Below are 22,062 nucleotides of genomic sequence, written 5' to 3' on the forward strand. Positions count from 1 at the left end.
GTCTGCCTCCACGTTCTGGCTACACAGCTGTGCACCACCCAGTTCATACCCCTACCCTGTGTCCCTTCGTAGGTGTGGAGAAGGAGGAGGAAGAGGAGGAGAGATGCATACAGGACTGGAAGAGCCGCAGAAGAGAGTTTCCAGCTAAAAGTCATTAAAGCCCTAGATGTTGCAAATTAGAGATGCCTTGTGCGCCAGCGGTCGATGAAACCCAGTCACAGTAGCCTCAGAGCCAAATTTAGGAGGTTTTCACAAAAGGGTGGGGCTTTCCTTCACCAGTTCTCGCACTTGCTTGAACAGAATTAATGCTGTTCTGGAGTTCCAAAAGGAAAAAGGAAAATGTTGCCCTTTTCGCTTCTATTGTCTGCCAAAAAATATGGCTCAACATTAATTTCAGCTATCGTAACTGACTGCCTTGGAAATGACCTCAACTTTACCTGAAACTTCCTTTGCCTTGTTCTTGCACAAGTGTGTGCTGTGTATAATGTGTGTTCTAGATCTTGACTCTCCAAAGAGAAGAATCAGGGGAGACTGGGAAATGGATAAGAAGGAAATCTGTGTGTTGGTCTTGGGCCTGCTTGGCCCCTGTTCTTCCTCATTTTCCTGAAGAAACTCTTGAGTAGGCAGATGGAAGAAGAGAGGACTTTTACTCATATTTCAAAGCATCTTGTCAATTACCATGAGAGAGATTGAAACTACATTTTCCTTTTTGACGTTAAAAACAATGTTTTTAAGAAACACACAACTGTTATTTCCTTTTCAGCTTATAATTTCCTTGTGAAACCCTTGACAAATATTTATACAAGAAGGTAGAAGGCTATTATTAACCGTATACCCCTCGCTATTACTTATCTCATCATTGATTTCTAAATTTCAGAACCCAAGTTTGTCTGTTGAAGTTGAGTAGGACAGAAAGAGAGATCCGTTTAATAATGAAGTTAATGTGTCATATTGAGGAAATCTTGTATGAATTCTAAAATCTACTCTTAAATCCACTCCACATAAACACAATTCACTAAATAAACAATTTTCATATTGATCTAACATTTTTTATAAAGAGGCTCTCAGTGTGTAAGTATTTAGATTATACTTGGCATGCATAAAGTACTAGAGAACTGGAAAGCTTTCTTAAAACAGCAATTGCAATATTAAGCCCTGTAGTATAGAGAGCCAATTTTTGTGGCTCTAAAGAGAAATTCAATGAAAACTTGAACTTCATTTCCTTACTTTCTCTATATTTCATTGTTGATGGATCCTAATATTAAAACAGTACATTTTCAAAATATAATTTATTACAGACCAAAAACGGGTATAACAACTGACACTGGAGAAACAGGTCATATACTAGAGAAAACTTTTGAACATAATATGATTTTCCCCACACTGAAACTCTAATAACATTCTGGTAACATTTTCTTATTCTGTGCCACTCTGCAGAGTTGTTCAATGAACAGCCGGGTAAGCACACAGAGCTGGAATTTGGTTATAGTTTAAGCGGTTACCTCAATGCCAAGTTATTGATATCTTTAAATATTTTTGACTAATTGACATTGCATTTGACATGCACTGTGTTTTTACAGTGGGAAATGTAAGAAGAAACATAATACTCTAATTTTAGATTAAAATGGATATATTTAATCTATCTCCCAGAACCAAACTTGTAAATTTAAACTGTTTTTAGAGAAAAATTAAATGAAGTGTACAAAACTCTTTTAGTACATTTGGCTTCTGTAAGACCAGAGGAACAGAGGAAACATGAAAACATTTAAAATTTTATCGTTTCATTTAATGAATGGTATATCCTCAGTTACTAAAAAACATCAAATGCCTCAGCATCTATGATACCATCTGTGAATGGGTGTGCGTATGTCTGCTCGTCAAAGATTTGAACAGATACTGTCATTCAAATGTTCATCCATAAATACTACTTCTAATTTTAAAAAATTAAAAGGAGATGAAGTTAGTGAATTAGTACATTACATTTAAATGAAAAAAACTTCTAGATAGTCTATCAGATCCTTTGAGTTTCTTAGAAATTGTTATTTTTTTCTTTATCATAAGCTTGCCATGTATGGATTATTGAAAATTAAAACAAACTTTGCATGTACTATACAAATATTTATTCTTAATCATAATTCAGCTTTCGTGTCTACCCCTAAAAATACCCTCAGATTATACAATATATGAGCATCTTTTAAATATAGATTTATGTACATGCCATACACATGTTGCTACGTAGCTCTGCATCCAAATCTTTACATTTAAAACTATTTTCTATATACCTTTAGTGTTTTCAGTGTGGATGCTGTTGGAAGGAGGACATTTCTCTTTTTTAGCTAATGAATAAGACAGTGGAATTAAAGGTAGTTTAAAGGGCTAAATTAAAAGAAATAGGTACAAAGATGCCTTGCTTGTTTTCAGCAGAATGGATGCCATCTCCATAGAGTTCCTTCTTGACCTTACCTGAGTAAGTACTTTAACTTCAAGTATGAGATGCACCTAGAGGGGTAATACATTGAGCTTAATAGGAAGACAGTTAATAACCTTTTTTCATCCTCGTGCACTATCAATCATGGCTGTCACCAGTCTGCTGAATCAAAGCAAAAGTGTTCTTCACAGATGACTGATTAGAAACGCAAAATCACAAGATCCATCTTCATGGTCACTTTTATTATAGTCATTTTTAAACTGACAGCAACCTGCTCAGTTTCAGCACACTGGGCATCACAAATAGTGTCACTCAGTGCAGCTAAGCATGAGAAGAGGTTGGTTGGATTATACTTAAAAATAATTAGGCCCTCAACCCTTTGTGGAGCCAAGAAATAGGTATTCCTCTCTCCATCACTCTCTTCCCTCCCCACAGAACTTGCTTCCATTCTATTGTATCACTAGTTTACCATCTTGAAGGGAGGTAATGCAGGGCACAGTTTGATCCTTGTTAATTATCTAGGAATTAGGGAATGAATATGTCCACCTGAGAGTTACAGATAACTTTTGGTCTACTGCTTTTGCTCAACTTCATGACAAACAACAACATTGTTACCTTTATAGTTAAATAGGATCTTTTTATATAAAAATATGTTTTTAGACTAAAGGCTTCAGGCGTCTAGGTAGTCAGGGATTAGTAAATGATCCTCGCTATGAGGCTGTTCTCTGTGGAAGACATTCACTAGCATCACCTGAATGCTGTAGCGCTGGAATTAGTGAGGTTATAACCACTTAAATGCGTAATCTTAAAGGTGGTCAAGATATTAACTATTAGGTAGCCATGTAAGTTCTTGATATGCGACCCTATATTACTTCCTTTTCAGCCCTAGACTATTGAAAAAATGACAAATTTGAAAAATCAACAAGTAGATGTACTTAAAAGTCACTAAACTAGGAAGTCTGAAATAGTTATGTCTGAATCAAATGCTGAGGAACTTTGTCTTTACTTAGAGTCTTGATGTTTTTGCCACAAGGATGAAACCTTCAGGTTTACTTCATATTTTCATACATACCTTCAAAATATTTTATAATACTATAGGATACTAATGATACAAGTATTTACATGGTAAAAATTTTTCATAGAGAATTTTCAAAAGATGTTGTGACTCTCTTGCCTGTTTTATAGGCTCTTTGTTTCGTATTTCGGAAGAGAAAACCCAATTGGATTTAAACTTTCATTTAGTAATTTTAACCAAAGTACCCTATTTTAAATTTCTATGCAGTTCTCTTTTCCTTTCATCCAAATGTTCATTTTCTTGTTAGGAGCTGAACACAGACGCATAGATGAAGAAGGAAAGAAGAGAAAAACTGTCAGTGATATTTCTTTAACATAATACCTTCATGTTCATTTCTAAATATGTTAATATTCTACCTTTAATACCTCTATGTAAAGCTACCAATTCTTTTCCTCTCTCTCTCCACACTCACACACACACACACCCCTTTATTGTTCTATTCCAGATTATGAGAATGCTTTTGTTCTTTGCACAAAATACATAGACAAGATATATATAATAGTATATCTATATTTGCCCTGGATGGTAATAAATGCATAAATGTACTCTATGTATTATAAGGCTAATATTAATTTCCTTAAATATCATACTTTGTTTATACATTTTTTATAAATATATGGATTTACAATAAAGAAATTATGAAACGTCCCAATTAGCTAGTAATGTGATTTTATATTTTTAGTTACATAAAATTGTCTTAGAATTTAGATAGATGTATATGTTAGTTGGTACTTTACAATCTTTCCGCTTTAAAAAACTTAATAATGACAATACTTACTGATAAATTGTTAAATATGTAAAATTAGAATTAAATGAAATGTTTACATATTTTTAAAAGCTACATTATTGCAAAGATGGTAAGGTAATAATCACCTTAATAGGTTCGTTTTCAGTTACTTTAACTATAAAAACAATTTCTCCTGACAAAGTGTGTGTGTGTATGCGTGCTCAGTTTGGATAAGTTCATGCTTTAAAAAAAGATAATACCTCATAGAATTCAATATTATTACTTTTAAAGTTAATTTTTTGTATAAAATATTCTTTTTGACTAGGTTATACTAGTCACAATAGTTATGGAAAGATTTATTTGAAACATCTAGACTCAGTGTAGCACTTTTTGCTACTAAAACTAATTCAGTGAAATGGTATGCATGATTTTTAGCATCATTTTGGTAATCTGCGCAGGCTGTTACTATAGATCTTAAATATTAATCTTTAATATGCATCACAAATATGAACATTCATAAGGTTTATAAAAATTATAGATCTAGAATCATGTTTTCTTCCATAGATTGGTACAAATAACCTGAGTAAACAAAAATAATTTTCCTTTGTATTTTAGAAGTTTAATCAAAACTACTTTAAAAAAAATTCGTTTCTTCTGAAAGTTGCCATGGAATGTCACTGAGAATTTTATGTTTTGACATAATTTGAAAACAGCATTCACTTACATTTAAAGCATTATGGTTAATTTAGAAAGATTTTTGGGAAACAATATCAGCATCTTTATTTACCTGAAATGTTTATCAGACTATTTTGTTGCTGATCATTTTAAAAGCCTAATTAATTTGTGTGCATTGTTTGTGCTTACATTTGCTTCATTGAGAATGTTCTTACATTTAAGTGAATATATAAAGCATATAATTTTATTTAGTATAAGAATATCATATGATAAGTTGACTAACTGGTAGAGATACCTGTAATATATAAATACATATTCATCAAAGAATATTTTAAACTGAAAACAACAATAATGTTTGTGCATTCAGTTTGGGCTGGAATTTATATTTGCGCATTACATGTAATATATGATACATGCATACATGTACACAATTACAGCTAAATACTATCATATTTAGATCACTGACTTCTTTAAGTGGTAAAATGCTGTCACACACAAATATCACAATTACCTTTGCTATACCTGCATTTATGCAGCCTGAATATGCACTTATGGCATTTCTCTTTCCTGAAGTATGGTTTTCCCTTGCTCCTGGAATTGTTCTTTGTTGCATCTTTGTGATAGAAAAAAAAAAGCTGTTATATATGAGTGTCAGTTTGCAGTAAATGTGTGAGAAGATGCACGGTCAGGATAGACTGGCCATCTTTGTCATGTTTGTTCTACCTGGGCTCCAGATCTCCAGCTTCCAAGGAGTGCTATTTAAAGAGAAAAGAAATGAAAGCAAAGGTCATACAAACATCACCTTTAACATTTTATAGGAAAAAAAGAGAAAAGATAGAAATTTTTACAATAACTTATGCAATTGTATTTTAATTGCTTTCCTATATTAATTTTTAAAATGCTATTATTTACTATCACTCATTAAAAATTGTCATTTTGTTCAACTCCTACTTTTTACTTCCAAAAAAGATATACAGTCCTTAAAAATCTCCAAAACTGAAATTATTTTCTCTGCCATTCATATTCCACAAAGCTTTCTGCAACTCAGCCACTAAAGCTGGAGGATGCATTTTCTAACAAATAGACTATTTTGATCAGTATGCTTTATTCTTACCTTGAATTTCAGTTTACAAAGAAATATGCAAATAGACTTAACGACAACTTTCAGGGCGCACGCCAAGATGTTAGTGAATATCTTCAAGTAAAAAAGTGGGGATAATATGATATAAAGATCCCTTTTTTGATAGCTAGAGCTTTTATATGTAAACCTTCACTTATGTATTACACAACCACTGAAGAATTTTAATGTATTGCAGTTCATTTTGCAATTTTTGCACAAACATTCAAGTAGTATTGTGTTGTTTAGTTATTTCATTCTATTTCACATTTAGATTTTCATTTGACTTTTCCTGTTTTCAACATTTAGATATCATCTCATTAGCTATCATAAACCAGTAGTTAAAGGAGGAGTAATTCTGAAATGTAAACACGCCTAGAATTTTACAGCATTGCCATGAAGGAGAAAGAGGGACTAGCATTACTTTCCCCCAGACATTTCCCTGTTATGATTATAAGAAAAGATCAGATGCTGAGGCAATTTTTTTCATATGTGATCTTTCTTTAGAATTACTTTCAAAGTCAACTGTCCTTAGACCTTATTTTCATCTCCAAACAGCATTCAGTTTTGCTTCTTTGTAAAATATTTCTTCATAACATATCTTAGTTTAATTCACTTTTAGCAAAAGAAACACCCAAGCCCAATCTGGAGACCTGCTTCCAACATAATTTCGCTGGATTTTTTCTTAGTAAAGGTTTTCTGGTTTTCATTTTCACTTCATATTCTCAAATAAAAGATCCTTTGTTGTCTACCATTTGATTGGACTTAATGAAAAACACTCCATTTTAACGTAACAGTATTTCCTTTTGAATTTATTATATTTAAGAACACTGTCAAAAATCAAACATTTAATCTCAGGTTTTTATATTTCAAAATATATTACTATCACATGGCTCAGTGAGGTGATGTAAAAAGTATACGGAAAAGATTTCAAAAAGAAAAGCAAAAGCGAAAGCACCCCGGCTTCATTTTAATGTGAAACTAAATACTATGGCTAATGTGCAGATTGGGTACGGCAGCTGACTGTGAAGGCTAACATGTGACAGGGTGCCAACAGCGGAATTGTGCAGTATTGACTGAATGAGGTTCACTGATTTGTATTGAGGCTAATATCTTCTTTAAACAATTCCGTGTAAATTGTGCGTATAAAGTCATTGGAAGCTATTTCTCAGGACAGCCTCGCTGGCTAGCTACCTGCTGGAGTGAGGAAGATAATCAATAGGAAGAAATAGAGCTGAGCATGAGCCTGGGCAGCTTCAGAGCAGTTAATGCTGATAAAAGTAGATGATGTCAATATTTGGGAATAGCACAACTCTAGGATAATAGACAAAAGAGAAGTGCATATGTTGTAGGGTGTTCAAACAGGGGCAAAATTAAAACCTAAGTGGCAGATGATGCCCTAGGCTGCAAAAGACATTGTTTATTACAGGTATTGCTAAATTTCTACTGAAATCCAAAGAGATAAAGATGTTATATGAAATGGGTACCTAACTTTTATCAGAAGCCTAAAGACCCAGTTCCATTTCAATTATCAGTAGGATTCTGCTGAGGGTTAGTATAGGAAAGACTGTCCTCAAAACCTTTGGTAGATAAACATTTTTACATATGTAATACCACGCGTCTCATTAAGAAATTAGTTATTTTCAATTCTCTAAGTTGCTTCCAAGATATAAAAAAAAAACACATGAAAGATAAAGTGGAAATAGGCTGTCAAAGGGTGATATCAACGATCTAAACAAACCTAATTGTCTTTTGCATATTCTTGTGATTATAACAGACACCTTCTTTCCTAAATGTAGTAGACTTATTGGAAGTGAGGTAACGGTATATTTTTACTAATTTAATACTGAAAATCAGTTTTCCTCTTGCTGTCAGGTGATGAAATTTTGTTCTTCTGTGCTGATCTTTCTGTTGATGTATTATGACATAGTCTGTCAACATGAACAGAAATGTGAAGGAGACGGGGTGACTGAAACCTACAACCTGCATAGAACTCTTCTTGAATTTTAAGCGCGTTATCATGTTTGGGTACAACAAGTAGATTTTGCTTGCTTTAAAATGCTGTATTTTTATACAATTTAAGCCCAAGCAAAACAGGTGGACTACACCAAGGCTCTAAACCTGAACGAGGGAGCCAAATCCAAAACGTGTATTTCAGACTACCTTTTAAAAACCTCTTTCACAGCATAAGTTGATTCCTTAAAAAAAAAAAAAAAAAAATTTGCAAAATATAGAAGTTTCTTGACAAAGAGGAGAAATCCATTTATGCACATGTGATTATCAAACGTAGCTATTTTCTCCCAAATTAAACAATTCCACAACTGTTACATGCTTTTATTGTCACAGATGTTTTTATAGTTTGGTGTTAGATATCTGGATTGTATCAAGCACATGATTCTCAGATTAGGTAAAACAGCCAAGCCTGATAATTTTTACTTAAAACCAAGCTAAGAAACCAAATTTTTTATTAGAAAAGCAAGTATATTTATCTAGAACCTAACATTTTGAACATTATTTTTACCTATAAAAAATACAGAAGTAAATAAACTTTAACCCTGCTTTTCACTTTATGCTTTTATTTTGGAAATAACTATTTATTTTGAAAAGAATTTTTTATCTGTTCCAAATCATACATTGGAGTTATTAACCCAAGACATTAGATTATAATCAAAATAATTTCATAGTCAAAATAGATACTCTTTGTATGCTTTCCTACAAGTAAAAAATTTGCTTTTAAAAAATTGTAGCATGTCGTCATTCATCCCATCTTTTCATCTTAAATACAAAGAAATAAAAGATTTCTAGTCATTATTGAATTCTAAAGAAGGCTTCATTTCAAATAAAGTATGAATTTTGATCTGGAGACACAGAAAAAAATCTTTTAAGATCTATACTTCAACTAATTTGTTAATCTTGTGCCACTTTCAGCATTTGTCACACATATAGACCAGGAAATTGGCTCCATCTCATTCTAGCTCTGTATTGAATTAAAAACCTCTACTGCAAAGAAGAGCATGATGTGGGGAAAGAATAAATTTAGTTCTTTCTTTAGTAATGCACATATATTTCCATACATTTCACATCCTAAGGGAGGCTATGAATGCATTCAATAAATACAAAACTATAAAGTATAATTCTAGAAAAGGGAAAGGTTTAAATTTTTTTTTCTGATTTTAATATACCATTTTAAGTTTGAAGATTGAAAATTAAATAATTTTATACATTCTGTTTTACTCTTTTTTTTAGCAAACACCTTCTGTATTAGAAATAAATCTGAAATAATGAATCTTAGTTGCTCTTTCCACTTGGATAATATTAGCAGGTTTAGATTAAAGCAAATTAAATATCAGCAGTGGCAAATTGAGAAAAATGTTTTATGCCATTTGAGTCTGCATTTGCATTCAATTCACCAAAGTCCACCTTGGTTAATTTAGTAGACATCGTATGCACACCACATATGGGTATACATTAAAAGGAGTGTCCATTCCTATTTCATGTTTCTAGGCTAACAGAAAAGGTGGTTTTCAATAAAGTGTGATAATAACGGGGTAGCTTTTAAGCATGATGGGTGCATTTCTATCAAGATTTTGTTAAAATGAAATGTGCCCCGCAGGTGAAGGAGATTACTGATTCTGATATAGACTTGCTGTATGTAGAGTTCACTATACTTCCAAGTATTTGAATCTGTGACTGCATTCTGTGGGGACAGCGCAGTGGAGTAGATTTATGATGGCCTCACGGAAACAGAGCTAGCAAAGATTATGGCATACTTGTTTAGAAAAACGGTGAACTGGAGGTTCCTGATTTACACTGACATATATCTAGATGAAACCATGGTTTGCAAATTGCCATGAGGAGTCATCTTTTATTAAGCATTTGATAGGTACCAAAATGTACATATCTATTTTAAAGCATATGCATGAAGGATGCTATTATATTTGCAAGGATTCTCTTTCATATTTTTAGGTGAAAAATATTTTTATTTATACATTTCGATTTTCTAAATACCTTAAAAATTAATATCCAGTGAAAAAATCATGTCATATTAAGAAATGCATTTCATCATATTGAAAAACTAGAAAGTCCACTAATATGAAGAATTTTGAAAATTTTCATGGTAAATCTGCATATTAATTAAGAGGTTCAAAGTCTTCAAGGTTTTTGTTTTTCACGTTTATGTTCTTATTCAAGAATAAGGAAATAACCTTAAAAGACTGGGCCTAAATTGATCATCTTAAAACCTGTCAATCCTTGACTCCTTTGCATTTTGTATTTAATCCACATGGTCTTCATTTGAAAGATGTGGTTGTTTCTTCCTTATTTTATAAGGCCAGTGAAAATATTCTCTAAGTTCAGGCCTGTAATTGTGAGCAGATACGCTTATAGACATTTTTTCCTATGAGAAGTCTTACCTGCGTATGATCAGAAATGACAGAATGCATGACACAAACTTGCAATCATTCAGCTTTGCATTTCCAATTCCTGCGACCATCATTCCTTGCCATCTCTTTTTAATTTCTGTAATAGCTCATAGTGTCACCATTCATATGTAGGAGAACCACACATTGTTTTTCCAGATCCCACAATACCAGTTTATATGCTCCTACTCAATCTGAGAAGTAAATATTTGGGAAAAGATAAGAATGGTTTACAATTAAATAAAACATAGCTTTGAATTGCTGGAATCACATCCTTTTTAAAATCCTCAGTCTGTTGGTTCGATTGTTCTTGTATTTTACAGCTTAGAAGTTTGGATGCTTAATGCTGGTATTGTGTAAAGTGGGTGTTTCTGGAAGTCACACTTATGAATTATTGTGTGCCCCAACTGCTTCGGGGCATAAAATTTCTTTAACAGACAGCAGCTGACAGATTGGAAGAATCTGGTTCAAAGTGTTAGATAAGTTTCAACTCTAATGTAAGTATTGAAAGTATCTTTTGAGTCTCTTTTCTTAGAGATTTTGTAAAAACAAATGAAATGTATAGGACACACTTATTTCCACTATTGGCCCAACCTCTTCATCACAGCTCAAGATACTTTTCTTTTTATTGTAGTAAAAACACAATCCGTGAGATCTACCTGCTGAAATTTTTAAGTGTACAGCACAGTACTGTTAAGTATAGGCACAATATTGTACAATGGATCTCCTACGTAACTGAAACCTTGTACCCATTGGACAGCAACTCCCCATCTCCCCCTCCCTACAGCCCCTGGCAACGATTTTACTCTCTGTTTCTATGAGTTTGACCATGTAGCTATCTCATATAAGTGAAATCATGTGACATTTGTCCTTCTCTGACTGCCTTATTTCCTCAGCGTGATGTCTGTGAGGTGCATCAGGACACCATTCTGTGTCCGGTCATTATCCCCCCTCCCTTGGAGAGTCACTCAGAACGGGCTCAATTGGAATGTTCAACATGAAATAAAAGAGTTCATTTACTAGGAGGTTGTTGGGGGCGGGGTGTAGTCAGAACAGAAAGATGGATTAATTCTTATGGGAAACAGGTAGATTGAGGCTTTTAGCCATGACTTTCATCATTGCTGACCACTGGGCAGCAGAGTAAGTGTTAACTGGGTGCCCTCTGGGTGCCAGGCTTGGTGATCAGGGCTTTACTCACATTGTCACATTCATCCACGCAGCTCCCCACTGAGGTAGGTCCTGTTACTCTCCACACTTTATGGATGGAGAAAATTGAAGCACAGAGAGGCAAAGTGACTTCCCCAAGTTTATAGAGCAGACAAGTATCAGGGATGGGATTCAGCCTTCTGTTTGAGCTCTGTCATGCTGCTTTCCTAATAGTCACTTACTAAAAAAGCCTTTTTTCTTTGAATGCAAGGGAGTAAAAATACAGTCTGTATCAATGGAGGAGAAGCAGTCCTTCATTCTCCTCTCTTAGTTAAGAAACATGAAGGAAGGACCCTTGGCCACAGTCTGCTGACTTCTTCTGACAATTTTGTTCTGAAGAAGGGTAAATGGATCGGAGTTAGATGTACAGCCCAGGGTGCCGATGTCAGGATGTTGGATGTGGTGCATTTAATCTTTGAGGTTCTTTTCTGGTGATGTGATGTCTAGAGTCCCACAACTCTCGGTGGCATACATTTACTGATGGGTTTGTAAGGATGCGCAAATTTAGTCAAATCCAAGTATTCCATGTGATAAATTACACGTTTTGAATTACACGTTTCTGTGACATTAACAGGAGTTACTGAGGGTGTGCTCCTTTCTAAGACTGTATTCTGTAGTTGTGATTGCTGCATTTACGTACCATTGTGTGAGATGAAATATAAACCCATGGTACTATGGGAGAATTTATTGTTTCTTACTCTCTAGACAGAATTTAGTGACTAACTTTCTATATTCTCATCAATGATTGCTTTTATTATTTCGGTTGCATTCACTTTTATTCAAAAAGACATTCGCTAAAAATTGCTTGCTTCATTTACTCCTAAATTGCAGATTATGTGAAAATTGCCCACACCCATCAAGCCAAATCCCATTACAGGTATACACTCTGTTGAGGTAATACAAGTAATGTGCTTCACTAAAAAATTATGCTGGGGCTGGCCTGGTGGTGTAGTGGTTAAGTTCACGTGCTCGGCTTCTGGTGCCTGGGGTTCGTGGGTTTGGATCCTGGGTGAGGACCTACACATCACTCATCAAGTTATGCTGTGGCAGCATCCCACATGAAAAATAGAGGCAGATTGGCATGGATGTTAGCTCAGGGACGAGCATTGTCACCAAAAAAAAAAAAAAAGAAAGAAAAAAAGAAATTTACTTATGTGTAGACATGAGCCACAAATAGCAGGGGCTCATTAAGTATTAACCAAATAAATACATATTTGCTTTGATTAAAATCTAATTTAAAAGGGCCGTAGATCTTTGATCCCAACATTGGTCATTCAGATTTGTTAAGTCAAAAATTACTTTGTTTTCTTCTCCTAGGCTGCCATGAAGACCAGATCTAAGCAAATGCATTTTGCTGGCATCTAAAACGGTGGAAACAGAATGTCAGAGAGGAACAAAATTATTATTAAGCAAACAGTACAGCAAAGTCCACAAGAGTGAAAGCACTGGAATCAATGACAAGAGGGTTAGAGTTATAGCTCCGGTTAATATGGTGTTATGACCCTAGACCAGTTATTAACCTCTTCAGATCTGGTTTTCCTTTTCTATAAAGTGAGTATTATAATAACAGGGGGAGATACCTCAAGAGATGGTTTTTAAATATTCTGTGAAATAACAAAGAGCCTGGCACTGTGAAAGGACTCAGTAAACATTACCTACTATTATTAATTTATAGGATTTTTGACGGCTCTAGGTATATATTGGTTTGTTATTTGAAAATTTCCATTTTTAGTATGTCACACTACTGAATGATATTTAAAATTAAAAATTACTTTATTTTGAGGATTCTCTTAAGAATCAAAGTAGACTCAAATCTGGGAAGAACGTCTTTAAAAGTAGAGATGTAACTCAGAATATTATGATTATATAAACTTGAATTTATAAACATTAAACTTTAATAATTTGGTTTTATATGTGAGAGAAATAATCTATAAACAAAATTTAAAATTAAGTAGAATTTTCTTTTCATAGTTGGCATGGGATTCACATTTTTGAACTGTGCTGTAGCTACAATGGTGTATGAAATACTGTCTCTATATTTAAGAAATTTACGGTCCAGTGGAATATCTAGTGACCAAAATTATGATGTAAGAGCAGTGGGGGAAATATTAATTCCATGAAAATAATTCGAGAGAGTAAAGCCAGGCATTTAATTTGTGTTGTGGACTACTGAGAATGCCATGCTTTTTCAAACCTTTTAAAGTTCTGCATCCGTCACGTATGCCTGTGTGTGTGTATATGTGTGTTCATGAATTAAGAAAACAAAACGAAAATGTCCTCTTTCATTCCAGTTCTTATTGCCTTATTTGTAGGAAGAAAAATCGTGTTTTCTTTTCTCACCCTTAAGCGAAGATACTGTTTCCCGGAAAGAACAATCATATGCATGCATAAACTGACACACAAGGTTTACATAACACAGTCACGTAAACAGCAAAATCCCTTCTAAGTAGTGAAAACTCTTCAACAGAAAAAGTGATATTTATGATGTTTTCCTCAGTTTTTCAGTTTTAAGCTTTCTGCTTTCTTTCAAGTCTGCCGCACAGTGCCACACATAATTTTAGAAAAGGAAAGGCAAAAATCTTTTCCTGGGCACTGACAGGAATAACAAATGGTCCATCTCTTCCTTGTCCTTCGACTTGGGTGACTTGTGCCCTCGTGTGTGACCACTAGGAGCCCTTTCTGTTGACAGTTACAAGCAAAGTATAGATGCTTTGACGGACTGCTTGCACGGTCCAAATAAGCCAGGATGTGCAGGATGATCTGGGCAGCAAAAGTGTAGCTGTATCGGGCACCAGATAGCCGTTCTGCTGGACTCGGAAGAAAGAGATGAAAAGAGAGAGAATGAGCACTCCCCAGTCTTCGTCATATTTCATTCATGAATGAAATGAATGAGATGAAAAATGAATTTAGACTTCCCATCTAACTTCAGCTTGTATGTCATTACTTAGAACTTTCCAACTGCCAGACACAAAAATGATTCTCAGATTATTATTCTTGAAATCAAACCCAATTTTCATAGTCTATAAGCTGTATTTAGTAAATTCTTTGTTTTCAAGAGTCAGATTAGGCACAGTATGTCTGGTTCTTAGGCTTGACTCTGATCTTCTGTATGCCGAGGCTGAGAGGAAGCAGATAGAGCTATGGTACCGACTGCCTCCCCCGGAGCTGTTGCTCTCTAAGTGTAACCTCATCGTAGAATTAAGGTGGCATATTCTCCAAACTTTTTGAAAATCATTTGTTCCTAACTCAAAGGTCCAAGATTAAAGTATGCTTACACGCTAATAAGAGGAGGAAAGACAACTAACTGGAAGAAAAAGAGATGAAGAACACGAACAAAGCGTTGTTAATTGCATTTAGTCTTTTCATTGTCAGTCAATCATATGATTAGCATATCCTGGGTGCCCACAGGGTACCTGAAAAAGAAGGTTGTAGAACTGTAGGGGCAGAGTATGGACAAGCCTGGAATTGCTACCTATTAAATGGGAGTAAGATGAACATTTAATACTGGTGTGATGTAATGTACCAGGCAACGTTTCTGAGAAGAGCTAAACTCTGAATTGCAATTTGATGGATAGATGTTGGATCATAAGCGTATTTCCATCGTACTTCAGAGTTTCTATTAATTTTTATAGGTAGATCTATCCTATTTTAGCCATTCATACTATTAAATGTTTAGATTGTTTCTGAAATTTTGCTAATATAGAGAGCATTATTATTTTAATGGTAGAAATCTGAAGATTGCCTCAATGTCTGATAATAAAAAAAAGAAGAGATGAATCATGGCATGGAAATACCAAAGAGGATTGTATAACATTAAAATGATTCTTGCCAACACTTTTTGATGACTTAAAATTTAAAAAGTAAAGCAAAGACTGTATTATACATACATTTATATATTATGAGCTCATCAGTATAAAATTTCATATATGTATGAAAATATCAAGGAAATTTTACCAAAATTTTATTGTGGTTTGTTCTGTATGTGGGCTTATAGATGATTACTAATGCATTTTTTTCTTATTCTTTGCTTTTTAAAGTTTTTTTCTAAAGATTATGTCTTATTTTAGAATCAGAGAACATCTATGTGCCTAAAATTTCAAGAAATTTGACTTTGGATCAAAAAAATAAATATTTTTATGGTTTTGAAAGATATTTCTAGTTTTTTCTCCAAATGATTTTTATCACTTTAAGCAGGCATCAATACTATCAATAATACTAGCATTGAGTTAAAATAAAATAAAAAATATTTGCCTGATTTAATGTCAAAATACTTCATTGCTATTTTAATTTGCATTTGTTTGACTAGAAAATACCCAGATTATTTTCCCTGTTAGATTTCTAATTTCTGAAAACTATTTCCTTTAGTCTGAATTACATGTAATGTCCTTTGTCCATATTTCTTTATTATTTTATTCCCTTTATAAGAATTCTTTACATAGCATTAAGGTTTGCTGCAAATATTCTCCTTTGGGTGTGTTCTTTTTATTTTTACATTGTTAACTCTTCAGCAGTTTTAAATGGCCAAATTTCTTAATATTTTCCTTTGTGGCTTTATTTATAATTTTAAAAGTTTTTAGCCCTCCAGGGTTCTATAAATATTAAATTTGGTAGTTTTGCAAATGTTTGGCTAGTTTTTTAATTGAACATTTAAAATGATTATTTATAAAGTATTGTTTGTTGCATTGGCCTACATTTTTTCGAATGCTGATAAATGGTTTCAACACTGCTTATTTACGTTTCTTATGATGCTTCCTTTAATTATATATAAGTATATATAGATTCATATACTTATAAACATAGATATATATAAAATGTGTGTATGAATATGTATGCATAGTATTATTCCTTTTTTTTTTTAGTGAGAAAGAGTGGCCCTGAGCTAACACCTGTGCCAACCTTCCTCTATTTTGTATATGGGATGACACCACAGCATGGCTTGATGAGTGGTGCGTAGGTCTGCATCTGGGATCTGAACCCTTGAACCCCAGGCTGCCAAAGCTGAGTGCGTGAACTTAACCACTATTCCACCAGGCCATCCCCCTGTATAGTGTTATTCTTGAATTCATTATTTTATTCTTTTATTTTGTACATTTGTCTAAAATACACACTATTGTAGCTAGCCTTACTTTAATCTTAATGAATTGTAATACTTTATCTTAGTACACACTTATTACTCCCCTTTTCATAAATTTTTAAATATTCTTGACTCTTTACTTTTCTAGATTAATTTTACTACCAATTTCTGTCATGCTCCAGGAAAAAAAAAATCCATTTGGGGCTATTTAAGATTGAGAATTATGTTAAATGTACAAATTAATTTAGAAAAATTGATTAACTTAAATAATTATGAATAACTTAATAATTTATTTGAACTCAACTGAATTTTCTGACTCTTTCTACCAGGAAAGACTGATGATCCTTGCAGAGGCATGAACGGCAACACAGAGCCTCAAATCTCCTGTCTCTTCACCTTTTCCCTCATAAGGCTCTTGGAAGCAACAGCCCTCCACAAACATGCCAAAACTTACTTTCTCTGCTTTGTTAACAGTTACGAATGAATGTTCCACAACTCATGGGATTAGTTTCTCAAAACGCTAAAATGTTTAACCAATTAAAAATTACTTAGGTTAACAAACATCTTGAGGAGAAGACATTAAAACTCCAAGTCCTTCTTATCTCATGACCACTTATGACTTATCAGATTTCCTAACACTTGAGATTTCAAAATAAAGTTGTTGATTATAAAAATTCTGTGTCACAGGTCAGTGATGGGAAAAATAGATCTAATCTGTATCATAAATTTAGAACTTTGACTAGTCAGAGGGAATCACAGCGTCCGGGGAGAGAGGCCCATGCAAGGGTTGTTAAGCAATCATCCTTTTTCTGTTGCAATTTTGTGTGGCGCCCAAGTGTTGGTAGTGTAGGTGCATATATTCGAGCCATGATATCAGTTCATGCCTTGAATATCAATTTCCTTTTTATCCCAGTCAAGATGTCTGAGGTACACTGCACTATATCTTAGAACCAACCCACTTCTTGAGTCCATCTCATTAGAGGCGTGATTTTCGATAACTTTCTCCATCTCATTTGTTATACCACACATATGCTTTGTGCCAAGCACTGGGTTGCAAATTTTACATATATTATTTTATTTAATACCCAAAATAAACCTGAAGAATACATACTATTCTAGATTCCCACCTAATTTTCAGTAGTACTCTTGTTTCCCATATGCCTCAGAACTTGCAGTTTGCCGTACATGGACAACTTTCCAGATGATCTCTAAGGCTCCATGGAACTCCAGAACCTGCATTCCGTCGTTAGAATCTACCTGCTAGTATTGCCAACTGACTGACTCAGTGAGCTTTGGGTGAACTGGTGCTCTCTCTATGGTTAGCATCTGGAACTAAGTCGGGTGTCTCTTATCCCTCCCAGATCTGTCTGCTATCTTATCTTCTTTTGTCTTGTCTGTCTACTTATTTGTCCATTCATCTATTTGATGTATTGTCAAAGATAAGCAAAAGGAATTCTATTTATAATATTTTCAAGGACCCATAAGGAGACAGTCTTTATATTCAGTGTTGAAACTAACATAGAAAAATATGACCCCTTACTAGTGCTCATAGTTAAAGATTCTTAGCCTAAATGATTACTAGTCAGATGCACTGTGTTGCTCCTATAGACCCATGAATTTAGCTGGATGCAGTTTCAATACATTACAATGTGCCAACTGAGAATTTGATGCTAAAGTGGAGGAAAAAAGAGATGGGAGAAGATAGTTAGAGAAAGACACCAAATTGTTAAGGATTAAAAAGAATGGATAAATTAAAATGCAAAGGAAAAATTTAAAAAGATAAAAGGCAAAAAAGGGAACTTACAGTAAAAGCAAGTATATTACTATAATAATAATAAGAATAAATTAAGTGTGGGCCTTAACATGAATATATTATACTATGCTCTACTATATAATACTCTACTATACAATACCATGTAATACTATGCTATAGTAGTAACCCTGTTATTGAGATTAGTAAAGGAAAATTTACCTTTGAAGCTTAAAATAACTCAAAGTAGAATATTGTTTATTGTGCTCTTGGCTGGAAAGCACAGTCGATGTTCCATATCTATATAGTCTTTGAAAGGAGAGCAGAATTTTGAGTTAGAATTTGGAACCTCAATTCACTTTTGCATTTGGTGCCACACTCAAATAAGATAGGTGTCCGTGTTGTTGCAAAATGTGAGTTGAGGTGATTCAGTTTCTAGGATGCTTCCAAAATGAAACTTTTTCTTAATGAGTGAAGGGAAGATTTTGCTAATTAAATTGTTTTGTATCTATTTATAAAAGTGAGATTAAATTCCATTGAATTTGCCTGTTCTATGTGTATTTGATCAAATAAATACGGAAGTTTAGCTGGTCAGTTTCATAAGTATAGACAAACCCTTGGCGGCATGCAAGGCCTTGTGCTCATTGCTGTGGACTATACGAAGATAAACACGTAGGAGATCTTGCCCTCATGTTGCTTAGAGTTCTGCTGAGAATGGAAGGAGGGAGAAAATACATTTTATGTATTATGCAAATGCAAAGGCAGGACTGGGAATAAGCCAATGAGATATTTAAAAACATTCTATCAAAGATTAGTATTCTGATCTGAGAGAGTGTCCCAAAGGTTGTGGCATTTGAGTTGGCTTGTAAGAAAGGCCAAAACTTTGATAGTTAGAAATGGGGGAGTAGGAAAGACTTTCTACGCAATTCAGAACAATAATACTATTTATTGAGCATTTACTGAGTGTTTACTTTGCAATGAATATTAAATACCTAAATGCTTTACATGCAATTAACTAATTTACTTACTACTCAGTTTTACGTAGAAATGAATCATCGACTACATGAGACTTCGTGGATACCAAATCTTCATTTAACAACATAGTTTCCAAAACAGCAAACATATTTTAGATAGATGGTAGAGTTTTTATTCTAATTACAGTGAAATTTTATTCCGTGTTAAAGTGAGAATTATGTTTCAATGGTGATATTTTTTAAGTTCCTCATTTAATTTCCTTCCTTTTGTGATGTTTATTTTTCCTACTGGTATCAAAATTAAGTCTACTAGAACTTAACATACAAGGCAAAGAATATTTTTAATACAAATTCCAAAAGGTAATATTTTCTAGCCTAAATACAGTTTTGCGTAGTTTTGGTGCAGTATTCAAGAGAGATGCATGTCTATGTTGTCGCAAAATGTAAGTTGAGTAGCTCAGTTTTCTAGAATGGGTCCAAAATGAAGGCAGCTTATGTTTCACAAGAATGGAAACAACTAACTGCTAATACGCATCAAAATGTTTTTCCTGAGCACTCTTAAAAACAAAAGGCCGAGAAATTATAAGTGTTGATAATTGTTCAGAGAAATTGACCTGGAAGGAAACAAAGAAGCTAGCTGTCATAAAGAGGTGCTACATTTCAAAAGACCTAGGTCACCTGCCATTTGGTAGGCAGAAAAATAAAAAAATTCTTTTTCCCAATAGCCAAAATACCTATTTCATACTTCATTATGAAATAATGAATATTTCATAATTCACTGTATATAGTTTCATGATATCAATATTTATCAAGCATGGAAAAAACGTTCATAAGTCTTCATGGCAGATGTGACGGGTTTTTTTACCTAATAACATTCTCCATAAACAGAAACGATTGTCTTCATGCTTATAATAAAATTGGTTAAATTAAGTGGTTCCGGAATACAGGTGAATTACCTTTAAGTATGAAGATTACGCAAAAGGGTGAATCACAAGATGACGTGGAATCTCTGATTATATTCTGCCAAAAGGGATAGGGTTTACAAAAAAAAGGGAAACCTTCATGAATCGCTATACCCCCCAAAATTAAAGATTCTGCTTTCTCCATTTGAGAAATCACGTATAACTGAACTGGAGAAAAGTACAATCCCTCAGTATAAAAGCATATTGTTTAAAAGGAAGCGTGGGGTAAGCTCTATTATAGTCGTATGTCATCTACTTCATTTATGTATTTTTACCTTTAACAAAATAGCTCTTCTGATGCAAACTAACTCTGGTGTCAAATTTAGACATCAGCTGAGTAAATATTTCCAGAGAAGTATCTAGAAAAATGATTAGCAGGAAGTACAGCTACCAGAAGAGAATGGAAGGTAGGCAGTGGGAGGAGAACAGGAATAAACTTTGAACCAACAAAGACTTTTCTGTTCCTCTAGTTAACCAAAGTAATCTGCAAAATTTTCGCTGAGACAATTGTTATCGATGGTATTTTTTTTTTTTTTTTTTTGGAGGAAGGTTAGTCCTGAGCTAGCGTCCGCCACAAATCCTCCTCTTTTTTAATGAGGAAGATTGGCCCTGAGCTAACATCTGTGCCCAACTGCCTCTATTTTATAGATGGGATGCCTGCCACAGTGTAGCTTGATAAGCTGTGCTAGGTCCGTGCCTGGGATCTGACTCAGCGAGCCCCAGGCCACTAAAGTGGAGCATGCGAATTTGACTGCTGTGCCACCCGGCAGGCCCCAAGGAATTTTTGATTAAAGGAAAGTTATGGTGTGTTTGGATTTATCTTTAAGTCTCGTTCTCACCATGTAGCTTTAAATACTTCAACTGGATTGAGTCAACTTGAAGTTCACTTGAGCATTTCCTGAAAGAAGAGATCTCTGATCTGGAGAGCCGTGTGGAGGCATTCTGAATTGCATAGACTTCTATGTAGATTTCGACAAGCTTATACATACATGAAGAGAAATAAAAAATGTGTAATCTGATGATACAACTCCTTCAGTCATTCTTGAATAATTACCCCTGCCTAAGAGCAAATAGGATCACACCAGAATGATTTCACCGATTGTTTTAACCCAGAGGATCTGATCAATATCTGAAGTGGGCCCTGTTTTCCTTGCCTCACAGACTTTTTCCTATTTTCCTGATGTAAATTAATCCCAGTGTTATTGTGGTGGTGGGTGGGGGTGGGTAGAGTAGGGATGTTTTATTTGTAGTGGGAAACAAAGTTTGTGGTTGCTGACTCTGTTTGACAACATCTCCGTATGGATGGCAAGGATAATGATCTCATGTATGGACATGAGCAAGTGTTTCCTTAATTTTCTACTACCTGGTCCTCTCAGAATTTTCCCAGCTTTTTTGTTTTTGAACACATAAACAATGAAAAATGAAAATACCATGAGAGAGGAATTGTAAAGCAGTCAGTTGCTCATATGCTGGTCCCGCAGTTTCAATATATACAGATACTTAGAAAGAAGAAGAAGAGAAACTGAGAAATTTTCTACAAGCTAATGAGAGTATAAGAACTGGATTGTGGACAAGGAGGTAAGTGGGTAGGGGCACTTTAGTGACAAGAGCACCACCAACCAAATGGGACAAGTACAATGGAAGGAAGAGAAAGAA

General features: G+C 34.2%; 1 long non-coding RNA gene across 6 annotated transcripts in view; it reads left to right on the forward strand.

The window, feature by feature from the left end:
• Positions 1 to 22,062, forward strand: part of LOC123284131 (uncharacterized) — a 49,592-nt gene that overhangs the window by 10,557 nt on the left and 16,973 nt on the right. For 2 of the 6 annotated variants that reach the window (XR_011493118.1, XR_011493117.1), the window contains one exon: positions 73 to 12,956. This is a non-coding gene — a long non-coding RNA (uncharacterized lncRNA). The other 4 variants (XR_011493121.1, XR_011493122.1, XR_011493120.1 and 1 more) reach the window with 4 other exon arrangements.

Source organism: Equus asinus, chromosome 12, assembly GCF_041296235.1.
Source record: "Equus asinus isolate D_3611 breed Donkey chromosome 12, EquAss-T2T_v2, whole genome shotgun sequence".
In the NCBI taxonomy this organism is placed as follows: domain Eukaryota; kingdom Metazoa; phylum Chordata; class Mammalia; order Perissodactyla; family Equidae; genus Equus; species Equus asinus.